The sequence below is a fragment of the Pleurodeles waltl genome, chromosome 12 (assembly GCF_031143425.1).
Source record: "Pleurodeles waltl isolate 20211129_DDA chromosome 12, aPleWal1.hap1.20221129, whole genome shotgun sequence".
Classification (NCBI taxonomy): Eukaryota; Metazoa; Chordata; class Amphibia; order Caudata; family Salamandridae; genus Pleurodeles; species Pleurodeles waltl.
In genome coordinates this window covers 105,498,284-105,519,404 of record NC_090451.1, presented here as the reverse complement: position 1 = coordinate 105,519,404, position 21,121 = coordinate 105,498,284, and the positions used below count along the sequence as shown (strand labels likewise).

General features: G+C 43.6%; 4 non-coding genes across 4 annotated transcripts; all 4 read left to right on the top strand.

Moving 5' to 3' along the window:
* The first annotated feature begins 1,943 nt into the window (after positions 1 to 1,943).
* TRNAI-AAU (transfer RNA isoleucine (anticodon AAU)) lies at positions 1,944 to 2,017 on the top strand. The gene has a single exon. It is a non-coding gene; the product is annotated as a tRNA-Ile (tRNA).
* A 3,592-nt stretch (positions 2,018 to 5,609) lies between these two features.
* TRNAI-AAU (transfer RNA isoleucine (anticodon AAU)) lies at positions 5,610 to 5,683 on the top strand. Its single transcript has one exon. It is a non-coding gene; the product is annotated as a tRNA-Ile (tRNA).
* Positions 5,684 to 12,942: 7,259 nt separating this feature from the next.
* Positions 12,943 to 13,016, top strand: TRNAI-AAU (transfer RNA isoleucine (anticodon AAU)). The gene has a single exon. It is a non-coding gene; the product is annotated as a tRNA-Ile (tRNA).
* Positions 13,017 to 20,273: 7,257 nt separating this feature from the next.
* On the top strand, positions 20,274 to 20,347 carry TRNAI-AAU (transfer RNA isoleucine (anticodon AAU)). The gene has a single exon. It is a non-coding gene; the product is annotated as a tRNA-Ile (tRNA).
* Positions 20,348 to 21,121: the final 774 nt, after the last annotated feature.

Below are 21,121 nucleotides of genomic sequence, written 5' to 3'. Positions count from 1 at the left end.
CTAGACACCAAAGACTGTAACATCGACGAAGGTACAGAAAAGTCCCTAAAAACCTTTATCGCAAAGCAATGAGCTTTCAGAGTGGAAAGAGATTCAAGTGAAACCCATTCAGAAGAAAATGCAAAATAGCAGACAAACTACAGGTAGGTGCCAAAAGATCATGAGCAGAACATCACGTCTCAAAAGACTTCCAGTTCTTTGAGTAAGACTTCGAAGTAGAAGGCCTGCTGGAGTGCTGAATTAACTCCACTAAGGAAGAGGAAAGACTCTTTGCTAGCAGTCCAGACTTCTCAACCTCCAAAGCGATAGAGTGAGTTGGAGCAAGAAGGTCAGGGACGACGTTCTGAGAGAGACACACTTGAGCAGTACCCAAGGAGGTAGAAGAGCCAGGGGTTCAGAAGAGGAAACCATGACATCTCTGGCCAATAAGGGCCCACAAGAATAATGTTCCCTCCCCCCTGCTGAGGCTTGAAGAGAACCATCTGGATCAATAAAAAGTGGGGGAATGTATAAAGGAGACTTCTCAGCCACTTTATCACCAATACGTCCACTACCTAGGCTCCTTGTTCCGGAAGCCTGGATCAGAATCGACAAAGATGAGCATTGTCCTTGTTTGAAAAGAGATCCAGAAAGGGTTTCACAAACTCTCTGCATATCTCTCAAAACAACGACCTGGATAACGTCAACTCCAGCAAATTTGGAAACCTCCAGCTGTCTGCCATCACATTGTCGGTGCCCTTGATGTGTACTGCCGACGTGTGCAACAGTTTGATCTCTGCCCAATAACCCAATTGTTCTGCTATTGCATTGAGGGATTTTGAATGCATGCTTCACTGTTGGTTAATGTAAAAGACAGCTACCTTATTCTCTGTCTTTACTAGCACATTTTTTTGAGACAGATGATGATGGGAAAACTTCAAAGCCCTGAAGATTACCATCAACTCCATCTATTTCCATGACCTCCGACTCTCTAGGAAAGACCACTTGAATCGACAGGATCAGTCCAACACAGTAGCTCTCCAGTCAGGTTTGCTGGCATCTGTTGCGAGGAATTCAGGAGAATCCAGGTGTATTAGTGTCCACTTAGACCAGTGGTCTTCAAACTCTTTAATGCCGCATCCACCCAATGGGAAAAAAAAACATTGGTGCCTCCTCTCTGAATTGTCCACCATTCTTCTATTAAATTGACACTGTTTAAATATGTCTAGACCTATTTAAACATTGCAGTTAAGTTCTGTTACTGTTTTAAAAATGCAATCAAATACATGACCCCAAATATACTATTCTGGTCAGGCCTGCCCTACTAACCAATTGCAGCGTCATGCTCTGCTGAGTAAACTGATCTCACGACAGTGAGGAATGCACAGGCCGGGTGGTGCCCGGCGCACAAAAGCGCGCCTTCTTGTGTTGTACGTCTCTTCGCGCAAATGCAAACTCAGATTTCCTGCACTGTGGTCGGCAGGAGAGACATGGGAAGGCGCAGTAGGGAAGGCTTGAGCAACGAACCGTTGGCTATGTTTTGTTGTTACTTTGTTGACATGAGCTCAAGTAATTTAAAGCAGAAGGAACGGCCAGACCTAAAAAAAACTCTCTTACCTCCAACGCCGAATAACCACTATAATTATAATATCTCAAAAGCAGCTGGCCTTGTAAACTTAATGAGCAAGCAAGCCGATGCATTTTGGGTTTGGTTGTAAAAGAATAAAAATACTATCCATCCTTTCCTTTTTTTCCGGCAACAAGCGATGTTACAAAGATATCACAGCACACAGTGAGATTGAGTGAAAGAAGAGGCACTGAGGCTGGCGTGCAGCACTCCACAGCTCTTGTTATTGTAATCCAGACAGGGGGCGGAAGGAGAAAAATATGAAGGAATTGCGATAGTGTGACCAACTCTTCTATCTATCTGCATTACATGGAAAAAGGATATCTTTAGTACTCATGGCCGGTTAGTTCAGTTGGTTAGAGCGTGGTGCTAATAATGCCAAGGTCGCGGGTTCGATCCCCGTACGGGCCAGGTTGCATTTTTTCTCTCAACTAAACTCTTTTTTTCTCATTTAATCAAGCTCTTATAAATCCATACACTCTGTTGCTCCAGTATACGTTCACTTTCCATTAGTCCTTCTTTTGCCACTGCTGACCAAAGCTCAAGCCGGCAGCGCCAGTAGAACAACACAAGTGCAAGGGATTGTCTCTCCAAGATGGAGACACTGCCTCAGACTATGTCTCGTGAGAGGTGGAGGGAGACCAAGAGCTGATTATTAGATGCGTGGGGATAAGAGGAACATAACTCAGGTGAACAGATTCTGGATAGTGATGCTATAGCTAGGATCAGCAACGTTACAGGGGAAAGGATAGGAAAATAATTAGGTGACAGAAGTATAGAAGTGGCTACAAGGGGGTGTGTCTCTTAAGAGGGCCGAAAGATACACTGAAGGCGAAGTTGAAGTGAAAGAAGAAAGAAAGATCAAAGGAAGTCGACAGTGATTGAGAGAAAACTCACAAAGGCAAATTGAGCAAAAGACAAGGCCTGGGGAGTTAGACTACTTCAATGCAAATTTACACCGCAGATGAGCATGACAACTGACCCTTGTACAGTGGTGCTGAAACAATTTTCAGTGTGGGGGTGCTGCCATCAAAGGGCTTCTGAAAATCCAGGAATCATACAAAGAACTAGTGCTGCGGAATGAGCCACGCACATTCAGAAAGAGTGGTGATGCGTTGGTTACTTATTGGTAATCTTCATTAGCCTTAGACCATTGCGTCCTTGTGACAGTCATTACAAAGTAAGGTGATGTCACCTTCCAACAGGAAGAAAGAACAGGAGGATCCTTAAATGCTAGCCCCATGCACCCAACCTGGGTGCCAAGCCCTTGACAAAGGACTGATGGGAAGGTGGGCAGGATGTAATGTTTGTGACAAAGACAAGATGGACTAAGGGTAATGCAGAGTTCAAAACATTGGTACTCAAATGCAAAACAGAAAAATTATTAAGCCATAATGCTTGACAAATGTATGCTCTGAGGACCAAGTAGCCACCCTAGGAATTTCCTAGATTGTTACTCACTGGAATTCAACCCAGGAGGTGGCCATTCCTCTCGTAGACCATCCCTGAACTGGAAGATATTCTAAAAAGCCTTGCAAAGCCAGAAAAATTGACAACTTAATCCACCTACTCAGAGTCATAAAAGTCACCTTCTTGTCTTTTCCAGGCTGTCCAAAAGTCACAAACAAGGAGTCGGTTTTCCTGAACTGCAGAGGCCTGGTGACATGAAAGAAAAGAGCTCTTTAAACATCAAGTGTATTCAGCAAATGTTCCTACGGAGAGGAAGGAGAGGGAATGAAAGAAGGAAGAATTATTTCCTAAGATCTATCAAAAATAGACTTAACCTTTGCAGCAAAGGTAAGGCTAGGCCTTAAAGTTACCATATCTTCCAAAGTATCAAATGAAGAGAGGACAGCATTTTAAGGCTCCCAGCTCCATAATTGTTCTCAGCAAGGTGATAGGAAATAGGAAAATAACTTTATAGGAAACAATCTTTATGTCTACAGTATCCAGATCCTCAAAGAGATAAAATTGCAAAGCCTATAAAAGAGTAGGAAGATTCTGAGTTGGAGAAAAGGGATTTTTCAACTGGTCTTACAATTGACAAAAGATCAGAACAGTCTAGACACCAAAGATTGTAACATCGACGAAGGTACAGAAAAGTCCCTAAAAACCTTTATCCCAAAGCAATGAGCTTTCAGAGTGGAAAGAGATTCAAGTGAAACCCATTCAGAAGAAAATGCAAAATAGCAGACAAACTACAGGTAGGTGCCAAAAGATCATGAGCAGAACATCACGTCTCAAAAGACTTCCAGTTCTTTGAGTAAGACTTCGAAGTAGAAGGCCTGCTGGAGTGCTGAATTAACTCCACTAAGGAAGAGGAAAGACCCTTTGCTAGCAGTCCAGACTTCTCAACCTCCAAAGCGATAGAGTGAGTTGGAGCAAGAAGGTCAGGGACGACGTTCTGAGAGAGACACACTTGAGCAGTACCCAAGGAGGTAGAAGAGCCAGGGGTTCAGAAGAGGAAACCATGACATCTCTGGCCAATAAGGGCCCACAAGAATAAGGTTCCCTCCCCCCTGCTGAGACTTGAAGAGAACCATCTGGATCAATAAAAAGTGGGGGAATGTATAAAGGAGACTTCTCAGCCACTTTATCACCAATACGTCCACTATCTAGGCTCCTTGTTCCGGAAGCCTGGATCAGAATCGACAAAGATGAGCATTGTCCTTGTTTGAAAAGAGATCCAGAAAGGGTTTCACAAACTCTCGGCATATCTCTCAAAACAACGACCTGGATAACGTCAACTCCAGCAAATTTGGAAACCTCCAGCTGTCTGCCATCACATTGTCGGTGCCCTTGATGTGTACTGCCGACGTGTGCAACAGGTTGATCTCTGCCCAATAACCCAATTGTTCTGCGATTGCATTGAAGGATTTTGAATGCATGCTTCACTGTTGGTTAATGTAAAAGACAGCTACCTTATTCTCTGTCTTTACTAGCACATTTGTTTGAGACAGATGATGATGGGAAAACTTCAAAGCCCTGTAGATTACCATCAACTCCATCTATTTCCATGACCTCCAACTCTCTAGGAAAGACCACTTGAATCGACAGGATCAGTCCAACACAGTAGCTCTCCAGCCTGGTTTGCTGGCATCTGTTGCGAGGATTCAGGAGCATCCAGGTATATTAGTGTCCACTTAGACCAGTGGTCTTCAAACTCTTTAATGCCGCATCCACCCAATGGGAAAAAAAAACATATGTGCCTCCCCTCTGAATTGTCCACAATTCTGCTATTAAATTGACACTGTTTAAATATGTCTAGACCTATTTAAACATTGCAGTTAAGTTCTGTTACTGTTTTAAAAATGCAATCAAATACATGACCCCAAATATACTATTCTGGTTAGGCCTGCCCTACTAACCAATTGCAGCGTCATGCTCTGCTGAGTAAACTGATCTCACGACAGTGAGGAATGCACAGGCCGGGTGGTGCCCGGCGCACAAAAGCGCGCCTTCTTGTGTTGTACGTCTCTTCGTGCAAATGCAAACTCAGATTTCCTGCATTGTGGTCGGCAGGAGAGACATGGGAAGGCGCAGTACGGAAGGCTTGAGCAACGAACCGTTGGCTATGTTTTGTTGTTACTTTGTTGACATGAGCTCAAGTAATTTGAAGCAGAAGGAACGGCCAGACCTAAAAAAAACTCTCTTACCTCCAACGCCGAATAACCACTATAATTATAATATCTCAAAAGCAGCTGGCCTTGTAAACTTAATGACAAAGCAAGCCGATGCATTTTGGGTTTTGTTGTAAAAGAATAAAAATACTATCCATCCTTTCCTTTTTTTCCGGCAACAAGCGATGTTACAAAGATATCACAGCACACAGTGAGATTGAGTGAAAGAAGAGGCACTGAGGCTGGCGTGCAGCACTCCACAGCTCTTGTTATTGTAATCCAGACAGGGGGCGGAAGGAGAAAAGTATGAAGGAATTGCGATAGTGAGACCACCTCTCCTATCTATCTGCATTACATGGAAAACGGATATCTTTAGTACTCATGGCTGGTTAGCTCAGTTGGTTAGAGCGCGGTGCTAATAATGCCAAGGTCGCGGGTTCGATCCCCGTATGGGCCAGGTTGCATTATTTTCTCTCAACTAAACTCTTTTTTTCTCATTTAATCAAGCTCTTATAAATCCATACACTCTGTTGCTCCAGTATACGTTCACTTTCCATTAGTCCTTCTTTTGCCACTGCTGACCAAAGCTCAAGCCGGCAGCGCCAGTAGAACAACACAAGTGCAAGGGATTGTCTCTCCAAGATGGAGACACTGCCTCAGACTATGTCTCGTGAGAGGTGGAGGGAGACCAAGAGCTGATTATTAGATGCGTGGGGATAAGAGGAACATAACTCAGGTGAACAGATTCTGGATAGTGATGCTATAGCTAGGATCAGCAACGTTACAGGGGAAAGGATAGGAAAATAATTAGGTGACAGAAGTATAGAAGTGGCTACAAGGGGGTGTGTCTCTTAAGAGGGCCGAAAGATACACTGAAGGCGAAGTTGAAGTGAAAGAAGAAAGAAAGATCAAAGGAAGTCGACAGTGATTGAGAGAAAACTCACAAAGGCAAATTGAGCAAAAGACAAGGCCTGGGGAGTTAGACTAATTCAATGCAAATTTACACCGCAGATGAGCATGACAACTGACCCTTGTACAGTGGTGCTGAAACAATTTTCAGTGTGGGGGTGCTGCCATCAAAGGGCTTCTGAAAATCCAGGAATCATACAAAGAACTAGTGCTGCGGAATGAGCCACGCACATTCAGAAAGAGTGGTGATGCGTTGGTTACTTATTGGTAATCTTCATTAGCCTTAGACCATTGCGTCCTTGTGACAGTCATTACAAAGTAAGGTGATGTCACCTTCCAACAGGAAGAAAGAACAGGAGGATCCTTAAATGCTAGCCCCATGCACCCAACCTGGGTGCCAAGCCCTTGACAAAGGACTGATGGGAAGGTGGGCAGGATGTAATGTTTGTGACAAAGACAAGATGGACTAAGGGTAATGCAGAGTTCAAAACATTGGTACTCAAATGCAAAACAGAAAAATTATTAAGCCATAATGCTTGACAAATGTATGCTCTGAGGACCAAGTAGCCACCCTAGGAATTTCCTAGATTGTTACTCACTGGAATTCAACCCAGGAGGTGGCCATTCCTCTCGTAGACCATCCCTGAACTGGAAAATATTCTAAAAAGCCTTGCAAAGCCAGAAAAATTGACAACTTAATCCACCTACTCAGAGTCATAAAAGTCACCTTCTTGTCTTTTCCAGGCTGTCCAAAAGTCACAAACAAGGAGTCGGTTTTCCTGAACTGCAGAGGCCTGGTGACATGAAAGAAAAGAGCTCTTTAAACATCAAGTGTATTCAGCAAATGTTCCTACGGAGAGGAAGGAGAGGGAATGAAAGAAGGAAGAATTATTTCCTAAGATCTATCAAAAATAGACTTAACCTTTGCAGCAAAGGTAAGGCTAGGCCTTAAAGTTACCATATCTTCCAAAGTATCAAATGAAGAGAGGACAGCATTTTAAGGCTCCCAGCTCCATAATTGTTCTCAGCAAGGTGATAGGAAATAGGAAAATAAATTTATAGGAAACAATCTTTATGTCTACAGTATCCAGATCCTCAAAGAGATAAAATTGCAAAGCCTATAAAAGAGTAGGAAGATTCTGAGTTGGAGAAAAGGGATTTTTCAACTGGTCTTACAATTGACAAAAGATCAGAACAGTCTAGACACCAAAGATTGTAACATCGACGAAGGTACAGAAAAGTCCCTAAAAACCTTTATCCCAAAGCAATGAGCTTTCAGAGTGGAAAGAGATTCAAGTGAAACCCATTCAGAAGAAAATGCAAAATAGCAGACAAACTACAGGTAGGTGCCAAAAGATCATGAGCAGAACATCACGTCTCAAAAGTCTTCCAGTTCTTTGAGTAAGACTTCGAAGTAGAAGGCCTGCTGGAGTGCTGAATTAACTCCACTAAGGAAGAGGAAAGACCCTTTGCTAGCAGTCCAGACTTCTCAACCTCCAAAGCGATAGAGTGAGTTGGAGCAAGAAGGTCAGGGACGACGTTCTGAGAGAGACACACTTGAGCAGTACCCAAGGAGGTAGAAGAGCCAGGGGTTCAGAAGAGGAAACCATGACATCTCTGGCCAATAAGGGCCCACAAGAATAAGGTTCCCTCCCCCCTGCTGAGACTTGAAGAGAACCATCTGGATCAATAAAAAGTGGGGGAATGTATAAAGGAGACTTCTCAGCCACTTTATCACCAATACGTCCACTATCTAGGCTCCTTGTTCCGGAAGCCTGGATCAGAATCGACAAAGATGAGCATTGTCCTTGTTTGAAAAGAGATCCAGAAAGGGTTTCACAAACTCTCGGCATATCTCTCAAAACAACGACCTGGATAACGTCAACTCCAGCAAATTTGGAAACCTCCAGCTGTCTGCCATCACATTGTCGGTGCCCTTGATGTGTACTGCCGACGTGTGCAACAGGTTGATCTCTGCCCAATAACCCAATTGTTCTGCGATTGCATTGAAGGATTTTGAATGCATGCTTCACTGTTGGTTAATGTAAAAGACAGCTACCTTTTTTTCTCTGTCTTTACTAGCACATTTGTTTGAGACAGATGATGATGGGAAAACTTCAAAGCCCTGTAGATTACCATCAACTCCATCTATTTCCATGACCTCCGACTCTCTAGGAAAGACCACTTGAATCGACAGGATCAGTCCAACACAGTAGCTCTCCAGCCTGGTTTGCTGGCATCTGTTGCGAGGATTCAGGAGCATCCAGGTATATTAGTGTCCACTTAGACCAGTGGTCTTCAAACTCTTTAATGCCGCATCCACCCAATGGGAAAAAAAAACATTGGTGCCTCCCCTCTGAATTGTCCACAATTCTGCTATTAAATTGACACTGTTTAAATATGTCTAGACCTATTTAAACATTGCAGTTAAGTTCTGTTACTGTTTTAAAAATGCAATCAAATACATGACCCCACATATACTATTCTTGTCAGGCCTGCCCTACTAACCAATTGCAGCGTCATGCTCTGCTGAGTAAACTGATCTCACGACAGTGAGGAATGCACAGGCCGGGTGGTGCCCGGCACACGAAAGCTCGCCCTCTTGTGTTGTACGTCTCTTCGCGCAAATGCAAACTCAGATTTCCTGCACTGTGGTCGGCAGGAGAGACATTGGAAGGCGCAGTAGGGAAGGCTTGAGCAACGAACCGTTGGCTATGTTTTGTTGTTACTTTGTTGACATGAGCTCAAGTAATTTGAAGCAGAAGGAACGGCCAGACCTAAAAAAAACTCTCTTACCTCCAACGCCGAATAACCACTATAATTATAATATCTCAAAAGCAGCTGGCCTTGTAAACTTAATGAGCAAGCAAGCCGATGCATTTTGGGTTTTGTTGTAAAAGAATAAAAATACTATCCATCCATTCCTTTTTTTCCGGCAACAAGCGATGTTACAAAGATATCACAGCACACAGTGAGATTGAGTGAAAGAAGAGGCACTGAGGCTGGCGTGCAGCACTCCACAGCTCTTGTTATTGTAATCCAGACAGGGGGCGGAAGGAGAAAAGTATGAAGGAATCGCGATCGTGAGACCAACTCTTCTATCTATCTGCATTTTATGGAAAAAGGAGATATGTAGTACTCATGGCCGGTTAGCTCAGTTGGTTAGAGAGTGGTGCTAATAACGCCAAGGTCGCGGGTTCGATCCCTGTATGGGCCAGGTTGCATTTTTTCTCTCAACTAAACTCTTTTTTTCTCATTTAATCAAGCTCTTATAAATCCATACACTCTGTTGCTCCAGTATACGTTCACTTTCCATTAGTCCTTCTTTTGCCACTGCTGACCAAAGCTCCAGCCGGCAGCGCCAGTAGAACAACACAAGTGCAAGGGATTGTCTCTCCAAGATGGAGACACTGCCTCAGACTATGTCTCGTGAGAGGTGGAGGGAGACCAAGAGCTGATTATTAGATGCGTGGGGATAAGAGGAACATAACTCAGGTGAACAGATTCTGGATAGTGATGCTATAGCTAGGATCAGCAACGTTACAGGGCAAAGGATAGGAAAATAATTAGGTGACAGAAGTATAGAAGTGGCTACAAGGGGGTGTGTCTCTTAAGAGGGCCGAAAGATACACTGAAGGCGAAGGTGAAGTGAAAGAAGAAAGAAAGATCAAAGGAAGTCGACAGTGATTGAGAGAAAACTCACAACGGCAAATTGAGCAAAAGACAAGGCCTGGGGAGTTAGACTACTTCAATGCAAATTTACGCTGCAGATGAGCATGACAACTGACCCTTGTACAGTGGTGCTGAAACAATTTTCAGTGTGGGGGTGCTGTCATCAAAGGGCTTCTGAAAATCCAGGAATTATACAAAGAACTAGTCCTGCGGAATGAGCCACGCACATTCAGAAAGAGTGGTGATGCGTTGGTTACTTATTGGTAATCTTCATTAGCCTTAGTCCATTGCGTCCTTGTGACAGTCATTACAAAGTAAGGTGATGTCACCTTCCAACAGGAAGAAAGAACAGGAGGATCCTTAAATGCTAGCCCCATGCACCCAACCTGGGTGCCAAGCCCTTGCCAAAGGACTGATGGGAAGGTGGGCAGGATGTAATGTTTGTGACAAAGACAAGATGGACTAAGGGTAATGCAGTGTTCAAAACATTGGTACTCAAATGCAAAACAGAAAAATTATTAAGCCATAATGCTTGACAAATGTATGCTCTGAGGACCAAGTAGCCACCCTAGGAATTTCCTAGATTGTTACTCACTGGAATTCAACCCAGGAGGTGGCCATTCCTCTCGTAGACCATCCCTGAACTGGAAGATATTCTAAAAAGCCTTGCAAAGCCAGAAAAATTGACAACTTAATCCACCTACTCAGAGTCATAAAAGTCACCTTCTTGTCTTTTCCAGGCTGTCCAAAAGTCACAAACAAGGAGTCGGTTTTCCTGAACTGCAGAGGCCTGGTGACATAAATGAAAAGAGCTCTTTAAACATCAAGTGTATTCAGAAAATGTTCCTACGGAGAGGAAGGAGAGGGAATGAAAGAAGGAAGAATTATTTCCTAAGATCTATCAAAAATAGACTTAACCTTTGCAGCAAAGGTAAGGCTAGGCCTTAAAGTTACCCCATCTTCCAAAGTATCAAATGAAGAGAGGACAGCATTTTAAGGCTCCCAGCTCCCCAATTGTTCTCAGCAAGGTGATAGGAAATAGGAAAATAACTTTATAGGAAACAATCTTTATGTCTACAGTATCCAGATCCTCAAAGAGATAAAATTGCAAAGCCTATAAAAGAGTAGGAAGATTCTGAGTTGGAGAAATGGGATTTTTCAACTGGTCTTACAATTGACAAAAGATCAGAACAGTCTAGACACCAAAGATTGTAACATCTTCGAAGGTACAGAAAAGTCCCTAAAAACCTTTATCGCAAAGCAATGAGCTTTCAGAGTGGAAAGAGATTCAAGTGAAACCCATTCAGAAGAAAATGCAAAATAGCAGACAAACTACAGGTAGGTGCCAAAAGATCATGAGCAGAACATCACGTCTCAAAAGACTTCCAGTTCTTTGAGTAAGACTTCGAAGTAGAAGGCCTGCTGGAGTGCTGAATTAACTCCACTAAGGAAGAGGAAAGACCCTTTGCTAGCAGTCCAGACTTCTCAACCTCCAAAGCGATAGAGTGAGTTGGAGCAAGAAGGTCAGGGACGACGTTCTGAGAGAGACACACTTGAGCAGTACCCAATGAGGTAGAAGAGCCAGGGTTCAGAAGAGGAAACCATGACATCTCTGGCCAATAAGGGCCCACAAGAATAAAGATCCCTCCCCCCTGCTGAGACTTGAAGAGAACCATCTGGATCAATAAAAAGTGGGGGAATGTATAAAGGAGACTTCTCAGCCACTTTATCACCAATACGTCCACTACCTAGGCTCCTTGTTCCGGAAGCCTGGATCAGAATCGACAAAGATGAGCATTGTCCTTGTTTGAAAAGAGATCCAGAAAGGGTTTCACAAACTCTCGGCATATCTCTCAAAACAACGACCTGGATAACGTCAACTCCAGCAAATTTAGAAACGTCCAGCTGTCTGCCATCACATTGTCGGTGCCCTTGATGTGTACTGCCCACGTGTGCAACAGGTTGATCTCTGCCCAATAACCCAATTGTTCTGCTATTGCATTGAGGGATTTTGAATGCATGCTTCACTGTTGGTTAATGTAAAAGACAGCTACCTTATTCTCTGTCTTTACTAGCACATTTTTTTGAGACAGATGATGATGGGAAAACTTCAAAGCCCTGAAGATTACCATCAACTCCATCTATTTCCATGACCTCCGACTCTCTAGGAAGACCACTTGAATCGACAGGATCAGTCCAACACAGTAGCTCTCCAGCCAGGTTTGCTGGCATCTGTTGCGAGGATTCAGGAGCATCCAGGTATATTAGTGTCCACTTAGACCAGTGGTCTTCAAACTCTTTGATGCCGCATCCACCCAAGGGGAAAAAAACCCATTGGTGCCTCCCCTCTGAATTGTCCACAATTCTTCTATTAAATTGTCACTGTTTAAATATGTCTAGACCTATTTAAACATTGCAGTTAAGTTCTGTTACTGTTTTAAAAATGCAATCAAATACATGACCCCAAATATACTATTCTGGTCAGGCCTGCCCTACTAACCAATTGCAGCGTCATGTTCTGCTGAGTAAACTGATCTCACGACAGTGAGGAATGCACGGGCCGGGTGGTGCCCGGCGCACAAAAGCGCGCCTTCTTGTGTTGTACGTCTCTTCGCGCAAATGCAAACTCAGATTTCCTGCACTGTGGTCGGCAGTATAGACATGGGAAGGCGCAGTAGGGAAGGCTTGAGCAACGAACCGTTGGCTATGTTTTGTTGTTACTTTGTTGACATGAGCTCAAGTAATTTGAAGCAGAAGGAACGGCCAGACCTAAAAAAAACTCTCTTACCTCCAACGCCGAATAACCACTATAATTATAATATCTCAAAAGCAGCTGGCCTTGTAAACTTAATGAGCAAGCAAGCCGATGCATTTTGGGTTTTGTTGTAAAAGAATAAAAATACTATCCATCCTTTCCTTTTTTTCCGGCAACAAGCGATGTTACAAAGATATCACAGCACACAGTGAGATTGAGTGAAAGAAGAGGCACTGAGGCTGGCATGCAGCACTCCACAGCTCTTGTTATTGTAATCCAGACAGGGGGCGGAAGGAGAAAAGTATGAAGGAATCGCGATCGTGAGACCAACTCTTCTATCTATCTGCATTTTATGGAAAAAAGAGATATGTAGTACTCATGGCCGGTTAGCTCAGTTGGTTAGAGCGTGGTGCTAATAACGCCAAGGTCGCGGGTTCGATCCCTGTATGGGCCAGGTTGCATTTTTTCACTCAACTAAACTCTTTTTTTCTCATTTAATCAAGCTCTTATAAATCCATACACTCTGTTGCTCCAGTATACGTTCACTTTCCATTAGTCCTTCTTTTGCCACTGCTGACCAAAGCTCCAGCCGGCAGCGCCAGTAGAACAACACAAGTGCAAGGGATTGTCTCTCCAAGATGGAGACACTGCCTCAGACTATGTCTCGTGAGAGGTGGAGGGAGACCAAGAGCTGATTATTAGATGCGTGGGGATAAGAGGAACATAACTCAGGTGAACAGATTCTGGATAGTGATGCTATAGCTAGGATCAGCAACGTTACAGGGCAAAGGATAGGAAAATAATTAGGTGACAGAAGTATAGAAGTGGCTACAAGGGGGTGTGTCTCTTAAGAGGGCCGAAAGATACACTGAAGGCGAAGGTGAAGTGAAAGAAGAAAGAAAGATCAAAGGAAGTCGACAGTGATTGAGAGAAAACTCACAACGGCAAATTGAGCAAAAGACAAGGCCTGGGGAGTTAGACTACTTCAATGCAAATTTACGCCGCAGATGAGCATGACAACTGACCCTTGTACAGTGGTGCTGAAACAATTTTCAGTGTGGGGGTGCTGTCATCAAAGGGCTTCTGAAAATCCAGGAATTATACAAAGAACTAGTCCTGCGGAATGAGCCACGCACATTCAGAAAGAGTGGTGATGCGTTGGTTACTTATTGGTAATCTTCATTAGCCTTAGTCCATTGCGTCCTTGTGACAGTCATTACAAAGTAAGGTGATGTCACCTTCCAACAGGAAGAAAGAACAGGAGGATCCTTAAATGCTAGCCCCATGCACCCAACCTGGGTGCCAAGCCCTTGCCAAAGGACTGATGGGAAGGTGGGCAGGATGTAATGTTTGTGACAAAGACAAGATGGACTAAGGGTAATGCAGAGTTCAAAACATTGGTACTCAAATGCAAAACAGAAAAATTATTAAGCCATAATGCTTGACAAATGTATGCTCTGAGGACCAAGTAGCCACCCTAGGAATTTCCTAGATTGTTACTCACTGGAATTCAACCCAGGAGGTGGCCATTCCTCTCGTAGACCATCCCTGAACTGGAAGATATTCTAAAAAGCCTTGCAAAGCCAGAAAAATTGACAACTTAATCCACCTACTCAGAGTCATAAAAGTCACCTTCTTGTCTTTTCCAGGCTGTCCAAAAGTCACAAACAAGGAGTCGGTTTTCCTGAACTGCAGAGGCCTGGTGACATAAATGAAAAGAGCTCTTTAAACATCAAGTGTATTTAGAAAATGGTCCTCCGGAGAGGAAGGAGAGGGAATGAAAGAAGGAAGAATTATTTCCTAAGATCTATCAAAAATAAACTTAACCTTTGCAGCAAAGGTAAGGCTAGGCCTTAAAGTTACCCCATCTTCCAAAGTATCAAATGAAGAGAGGACAGCATTTTAAGGCTCCCAGCTCCCCAATTGTTCTCAGCAAGGTGATAGGAAATAGGAAAATAACTTTATAGGAAACAATCTTTATGTCTACAGTATCCAGATCCTCAAAGAGATAAAATTGCAACGCCTATAAAAGAGTAGGAAGATTCTGAGTTGGAGAAATGGGATTTTTCAACTGGTCTTACAATTGACAAAAGATCAGAACAGTCTAGACACCAAAGATTGTAACATCTTCGAAGGTACAGAAAAGTCCCTAAAAACCTTTATCGCAAAGCAATGAGCTTTCAGAGTGGAAAGAGATTCAAGTGAAACCCATTCAGAAGAAAATGCAAAATAGCAGACAAACTACAGGTAGGTGCCAAAAGATCATGAGCAGAACATCACGTCTCAAAAGACTTCCAGTTCTTTGAGTAAGACTTCGAAGTAGAAGGCCTGCTGGAGTGCTGAATTAACTCCACTAAGGAAGAGGAAAGACCCTTTGCTAGCAGTCCAGACTTCTCAACCTCCAAAGCGATAGAGTGAGTTGGAGCAAGAAGGTCAGGGACGACGTTCTGAGAGAGACACACTTGAGCAGTACCCAATGAGGTAGAAGAGCCAGGGTTCAGAAGAGGAAACCATGACATCTCTGGCCAATAAGGGCCCACAAGAATAAAGTTCCCTCGCCCCTGCTGAGACTTGAAGAGAACCATCTGGATCAATAAAAAGTGGGGGAATGTATAAAGGAGACTTCTCAGCCACTTTATCACCAATACGTCCACTACCTAGGCTCCTTGTTCCGGAAGCCTGGATCAGAATCGACAAAGATGAGCATTGTCCTTGTTTGAAAAGAGATCCAGAAAGAGTTTCACAAACTCTCGGCATATCTCTCAAAACAACGACCTGGATAATGTCAACTCCAGCAAATTTGGAAACCTCCAGCTGTCTGCCATCACATTGTCGGTGCCCTTGATGTGTACTGCCGACGTGTGCAACAGGTTGATCTCTGCCCAATAACCCAATTGTTCTGCTATTGCATTGAGGGATTTTGAATGCATGCTTCACTGTTGGTTAATGTAAAAGACAGCTACCTTATTCTCTGTCTTTACTAGCACATTTTTTTTAGACAGATGATGATGGGAAAACTTCAAAGCCCTGAAGATTACCATCAACTCCATCTATTTCCATGACCTCCGACTCTCTAGGAAAGACCACTTGAATCGACAGGATCAGTGCAACACAGTAGCTCTCCAGCCAGGTTTGCTGGCATCTGTTGCGAGGAATTCAGGAGCATCCAGGTGTATTAGTGTCCACTTAGACCAGTGGTCTTCAAACTCTTTAATGCCGCATCCACCCAATGGGAAAAAAAAACATTGGTGCCTCCCCTCTGAATTGTCCACAATTCTTCTATTAAATTGACACTGTTTAAATATGTCTAGACCTATTTAAACATTGCAGTTAAGTTCTGTTACTGTTTTAAAAATGCAATCAAATACATGACCCCAAATATACTATTCTGGTCAGGCCTGCCCTACTAACCAATTGCAGCGTCATGCTCTGCTGAGTAAACTGATCTCACGACAGTGAGGAATGCACAGGCCGGGTGGTGCCCGGTGCACGAAAGCGCGCCTTCTTGTGTTGTACGTCTCTTCGCGCAAATGCAAACTCAGATTTCCTGCACTGTGGTCGGCAGGAGAGACATGGGAAGGCGCAGTAGGGAAGGCTTGAGCAACGAACCGTTGGCTATGTTTTGTTGTTACTTTGTTGACATGAGCTCAAGTAATTTGAAGCAGAAGGAACGGCCAGACCTAAAAAAAACTCTCTTACCTCCAACGCCGAATAACCACTATAATTATAATATCTCAAAAGCAGTTGGCCTTGTAAACTTAATGAGCAAGCAAGCCAATGCATTTTGGGTTTTGTTGTAAAAGAATAAAAATACTATCCCTCCTTTCCTTTTTTTCCGGCAACAAGCCATGTTACAAAGATATCACAGCACACAGTGAGATTGAGTGAAAGAAGAGGCACTGAGGCTGGCGTGCAGCACTCCACAGCTCTTGTTATTGTAATCCAGACAGGTGGCGGAAGAAGAAAAGTATGAAGGAAGTGCGATAGTGAGACCAACTCTTCTATCTATCTGCATTACAAGGAAAAAGGATATCTTTAATACTCATGTCCGGTTAGCTTAGTTGCTTAGAGTGTGGTGCTAATAATGCCAAGGTCACGGGTTTGATCCCCGTACGGGCCAGGTTGCATTTTTCTCTCAACTAAACTCTTTTTTTATCATTTAATCAAGCTCTTATAAATCCATACACTCTGTTGCTCCAGTATACGTTCACTTTCCATTAGTCCTTCTTTTGCCACTGCTGACCAAAGCTCAAGCCGGCAGCGCCAGTAGAACAACACAAGTGCAAGGGATTGTCTCTCCAAGATGGAGACACTGCCTCAGACTATGTCTCGTGAGAGGTGGAGGGAGACCAAGAGCTGATTATTAGATGCGTGGGGATAAGAGGAACATAACTCATGTGAACAGATTCTGGATAGTGATGCTATAGCTAGGATCGGCAACGTTACAGGGGAAAGGATAGGAAAATAATTAGGTGACAGAAGTATAGAAGTGGCTACAAGGGGGTGTGTCTCTTAAGAGGGCCGAAAGATACACTGAAGGCGAAGGTGAAGTAAAAGAAGAAAGAAAGATCAAAGGAAGTCGACAGTGATTGAGAGAAAACTCACAAAGGCAAATTGAGCAAAAGACAAGGTCTGGGGAGTTAGACTACTTCAATGCCAATTTACGCCGCAGATGAGCATGACAACTGACCCTTGTACAGTGGTGCTGAAACAATTTTCAGTGTGGGGGTGCTGCCATCAAAGGGCTTCTGAAAATCCAGGAATCATACAAAGAACAAGTCCTGCGGAATGAGCCACGCACATTCAGAAAGAATGGTGATGCGTTGGTTACTTATTGGTAATCTTCATTAGCCTTAGTCCATTGCGTCCTTGTGACAGTCATTACAAAGTAAGGTGATGTCACCTTCCAACAGGAAGAAAGAACAGGAGGATCCTTAAATGCTAGCCCCATGCACCCAACCTGGGTGCCAAGCCCTTGCCAAAGGACTGATGGGAAGGTGGGCAGGATGTAATGTTTGTGACAAAGACAAGATGGACTAAGGGTAATGCAGAGTTCAAAACATTGGTACTCAAATGCAAAACAGAAAAATGATTAAGCCCTAATGGTTCGCAAATGAATGATCTGAGGACAAAGTAGCCACCCTAGGAATTTCCTAGATTGTTACTCACTGGAATTCAACCCAGGAGGTGGCCATTCCTCTCGTAGACCATCCCTGAACTGGAAGATATTCTAAAAAGCCTTGCAAAGCCAGAAAAATTGACAACTTAATCCACCTACTCAGAGTCATAAAAGTCACCTTCTTGTCTTTTCCAGGCTGTCCAAAAGTCACAAACAAGGAGTCGGTTTTCCTGAACTGCAGAGGCCTGGTGACATAAATGAAAAGAGCTCTTTAAACATCAAGTGTATTCAGAAAATGTTCCTCCGGAGAGGAAGGAGAGGGAATGAAAGAAGGAAGAATTATTTCCTAAGATCTATCAAAAATAGACTTAACCTTTGCAGCAAAGGTAAGGCTAGGCCTTAAAGTTACCCCATCTTCCAAAGTATTAAATGAAGAGAGGACAGCATTTTGAGGCTCCCAGCTCCCCAATTGTTCTCAGCAAGGTGATAGGAAATAGGAAAATAACTTTATAGGAAACAATCTTTATGTCTATAGTATCCAGATCCTCAAAGAGATAAAATTGCAAAGCCTATAAAAGAGTAGGAAGATTCTGAGTTGGAGAAAGGGATTTTTCAACTGGTCTTACAATTGACAAAAGATCAGAACAGTCTAGACACCAAAGACTGTAACATCGACGAAGGTACAGAAAAGTCCCTAAAAACCTTTTTCGCAAAGCAATGAGCTTTCAGACTGGAAAGAGATTCAAGTGAAACCCATTCAGAAGAAAATGCAAAATAGCAGACAAACTACAGGTAGGTGCCAAAAGATCATGAGCAGAACATCACGTCTCAAAAGACTTCCAGTTCTTTGAGTAAGACTTCGAAGTAGAAGGCCTGCTGGAGTGCTGAATTAACTCCACTAAGGAAGAGGAAAGACCCTTTGCTAGCAGTCCAGACTTCTCAACCTCCAAAGCGATAGAGTGAGTTGGAGCAAGAAGGTCAGGGACGACGTTCTGAGAGAGACACACTTGAGCAGTACCCAAGGAGGTAGAAGAGCCAGGGGTTCAGAAGAGGAAACCATGACATCTCTGGCCAATAAGGGCCCACAAGAATAAAGTTCCCTCCCCCCTGCTGAGACTTGAAGAGAACCATCTGGATCAATAAAAAGTGGGGGAATGTATAAAGGAGACTTCTCAGCCACTTTATCACCAATACGTCCACTACCTAGGCTCCTTGTTCCGGAAGCCTGGATCAGAATCGACAAAGATGAGCATTGTCCTTGTTTGAAAAGAGATCCAGAAAGGGTTTCACAAACTCTCGGCATATCTCTCAAAACAACGACCTGGATAACGTCAACTCCAGCAAATTTGGAAACCTCCAGCTGTCTGCCATCACATTGTCGGTGCCCTTGATTTGTACTGCCGACGTGTGCAACAGGTTGATCTCTGCCCAATAACCCAATTGTTCTGCTATTGCATTGAGGGATTTTGAATGCATGCTTCACTGTTGGTTAATGTAAAAGACAGCTACCTTATTCTCTGTCTTTACTAGCACATTTTTTTGAGACAGATGATGATGGGAAAACTTCAAAGCCTTGAAGATTACCATCAACTCCATCTATTTCCATGACCTCCGACTCTCTAGGAAAGACCACTTGAATCGACAGGATCAGTCCAACACAGTAGCTCTCCAGCCAGGTTTGCTGGCATCTGTTGCGAGGAAATCAGGAACATCCAGGTGTATTAGTGTCCACTTAGACCAGTGGTCTTCAAACTCTTTAATGCCGCATCCACCCAATGGGAAAAAAAAACATTGGTGCCTCCCCTGTGAATTGTCCACTATTCTTCTATTAAATTGACACTGTTTAAATATGTCTAGACCTATTTAAACATTGCAGTTAAGTTCTGTTACTGTTTTAAAAATGCAATCAAATACATGACCCCACATATACTATTCTTGTCAGGCCTGCCCTACTAACCAATTGCAGCGTCATGCTCTGCTGAGTAAACTGATCTCACGACAGTGAGGAATGCACAGGCCGGGTGGTGCCCGGCACACGAAAGCTCGCCCTCTTGTGTTGTACGTCTCTTCGCGCAAATGCAAACTCAGATTTCCTGCACTGTGGTCGGCAGGAGAGACATTGGAAGGCGCAGTAGGGAAGGCTTGAGCAACGAACCGTTGGCTATGTTTTGTTGTTACTTTGTTGACATGAGCTCAAGTAATTTGAAGCAGAAGGAACGGCCAGACCTAAAAAAAACTCTCTTACCTCCAACGCCGAATAACCACTATAATTATAATATCCCAAAAGCAGCTGGCCTTGTAAACTTAATGAGCAAGCAAGCCGATGCATTTTGGGTTTTGTTGTAAAAGAATAAAAATACTATCCATCCTTTCCTTTTTTTCCGGCATCAAGCGATGTTACAAAGATATCACAGCACACAGTGAGATTGAGTGAAAGAAGAGGCACTGAGGCTGGCGTGCAGCACTCCACAGCTCTTGTTATTGTAATCCAGACAGGGGGCGGAAGGAGAAAAGTATGAAGGAATTGCGATCATGAGACCAACTCTTCTATCTATCTGCATTTCATGGAAAAAGGAGATCTATAGTACTCATGGCCGGTTAGCTCAGTTGGTTAGAGCGTGGTGCTAATAACGCCAAGGTCGCGGGTTCGATCCCCGTACGGGCCAGGTTGCATTTTTTCTCTCAACTAAACTCTTTTTTTCTCATTTAATCAAGCTCTTATAAATCCATACACTCTGTTGCTCCAGTATACGTTCACTTTCCATTAGTCCTTCTTTTGCCACTGCTGACCAAAGCTCAAGCCGGCAGCGCCAGTAGAACAACACAAGTGCAAGGGATTGTCTCTCCAAGATGGAGACACTGCCTCAGACTGTGTCTCGTGAGAGGTGGAGGGAGACCAAGAGCTGATTATTAGATGCGTGGGGATAAGAGGAACATAACTCAGGTGAACAGATTCTGGATAGTGATGCTATAGCTAGGTTCAGCAACGTTACAGGGCAAAGGATAGGAAAATAATTAGGTGACAGAAGTATAGAAGTGGCTACAAGGGGGTGTGTCTCTTAAGAGGGCCAAAAGATACACTGAAGGCGAAGGTGAAGTGAAAGAAGAAAGAAAGATCAAAGGAAGTCGACAGTGATTGAGAGAAAACTCACAAAGGCAAATTGAGCAAAAGACAAGGCCTGGGGAGTTAGACTACTTCAATTCAAATTTACGCCGCAGATGAGCATGACAACTGACCCTTGTACAGTGGTGCTGAAACAATTTTCAGTGTGGGGGTGCTGCCATCAAAGGGCTTCTGAAAATCCAGGAATTATACAAAGAACTAGTCCTGCGGAATGAGCCACGCACATTCAGAAAGAGTGGTGATGCGTTGGTTACTTATTGGTAATCTTCATTAGCCTTAGTCCATTGCGTCCTTGTGACAGTCATTACAAAGTAAG